This window comes from Micromys minutus (assembly GCF_963924665.1).
Source record: "Micromys minutus genome assembly, chromosome: 1".
NCBI lineage: Eukaryota > Metazoa > Chordata > Mammalia > Rodentia > Muridae > Micromys > Micromys minutus.
Window position 1 is genome coordinate 164,969,941 of NC_137969.1, and position 1,965 is coordinate 164,971,905.

Below are 1,965 nucleotides of genomic sequence, written 5' to 3' on the forward strand. Positions count from 1 at the left end.
GTAATTGGTAAAATCCCCATGCTTCAGCAAATGGCCTCACGACCATGCACATACTTAGTGAATTATTTATTTAAGAAAAAAAAGCATGGGTTTGAAGAGGATTTGAGGAGAATTGGAAGGGGAAATGGGAGTCAATATGATCATATTTTACTGTGTGGATGTATGCAATGTTCACTAATAATTAAAAGGTATTATATAAATAAGTATCCAAAATCATCGAAGCATAGAATAGAACAGTGGGTTCAAGATGCTTGAAACTAGAAGTAGGAACTAGTGTTTTGTTATTCGAGACACAAAATGTTAGGTGATGGGGACAGATAACAGGCACATTTCAAAATCAAATGTGGTTCATAATGAATAAATATAACATTTTTCAATTAACAGACATTTAGCACAATTAAAAGGCAATATGCACTTGAGATTCTGGGAAACCAGGCCAACACCAAAGAGCTCTACTTTGAAAATTGCAGGTCAGAAGGTCTGCAATGAGGCTCCGGGAAGCATAGCTTCATAAGTGTTCTAGGTAAGTATGTTATCTGAGGACCAGATCCTAAGGGGAAAAAAAATGTAACACAATTCAAGAGCAGAAGAGACTCGCCCCCAAGGTCCTTTTACCCAACAACATGGACAGAGAAGAAAGAGGTCGCAGTAGTAATCCATGAATTCAAACCTTCCTATCAGGATTCAAGAAGGTAAATAAGGCCATGTGGCAAGAGATGGGGAACCCCCTCACTTATCTATACAATGACTCTAGAACTGCAGTGTTCAACAGAGACTTTGTTAAAAATGCAAGCTACCTGCCCCTGGATGACAACCTATGCAGTAGAATCTCTATCAGGTATTATACATAGTTTGCATGTTTGAAAAAAAGGAAACCTAAGTGTTTTTCCCTTCATGCTTTGGATACCACAAGGCTTTCTGTTTTCTTCTTTCCTCCATTTCTCCTACACATCCCTCCCTTTCTTCCTTTTTCCTTCTTGTTTTTCTCCTGTTTGCTACTCTATCTTCCTTTCTCCTTCCCACTCACTATTTTTTAATGAGCCTCCCTCCTTCCTTTGAGCAAACACTTCCTAAGCATCATCTTGGGGGAGGATGGGCATCTTGCCTATTAGAAGTTCTTGCAGCCCTTTTCCTGCTTGGGCCGGAAGAATGGCTCCCACAAAGAAGGGTGGTGTGAACAAGAAGGGTCATTTGCCATCAACAAGGTGGTGACCCGAGAACACACCATCAATATTCCCAAGTGCATCCATGGAGTGGGCTTCAAGAAACGTGCTCCACAGGAACTCAAAGAAATTCAGAAATTTGCCATGAAGGAAATGGGGACTCCAGATGTGTGCATTGATACCAGGCTCAAGAAAGCCATCTGGGCCAAGGGAATAAGGAATGTTCCATATCGCATCCAAGTGTGTTTGTCCAGAAAACATAATGAGGATGAGGGTTTACCAAAGAAACTCTGCACATTGGTAACTTATGTGCCTGTTACCACATTCAAAACTCTACAGACGGTCATTCTGGGTGAGATGTCTGACCTGCTGAATGTCAAATAAAGGTGCAGAATTGCCACCAAAAAAAAAAAAAGTTCTTGCAGCACAAAACCAGACCAGCAGTCCCTCTGCTCTCCAGAAATTCACTGTCCCTGGAGCTGAAATTATGAGGCTGGAGGAAACAGAAACATCACTATTTAGTCATTGGGCCCTCAGAACCAAAGGAGAGTTGTAAAATTGAGGGAACATGAAGAAAACATTCATTTCTATTGTTTTCACAATACAAAGTATAAGGGTTTATCATCAAAGAGAGAGAGAGTAATGATTATAGGACTATACTTTTAGAAAGGATGAGAAATGCCACACTCAGTGCTGCCTCAGATTAGGATATCATTTAGGACTAATTAACATGTGAGTACATTCCCATATTGAATTCAGTCTCCAGCCTAGATCTGCCTGTGATCCCAGTCTAGAGGAAGCC

The 1,965-nt window shown here is 40.7% G+C and overlaps 1 pseudogene across 1 annotated transcript; it reads left to right on the top strand.

Moving 5' to 3' along the window:
- Positions 1-1,149: 1,149 nt before the first annotated feature.
- On the top strand, positions 1,150-1,547 carry LOC308416714 (large ribosomal subunit protein eL31-like; annotated as a pseudogene). Its single transcript has one exon. The product of its transcript is annotated as a large ribosomal subunit protein eL31-like (transcript).
- The last annotated feature ends 418 nt before the right edge of the window (positions 1,548-1,965 follow it).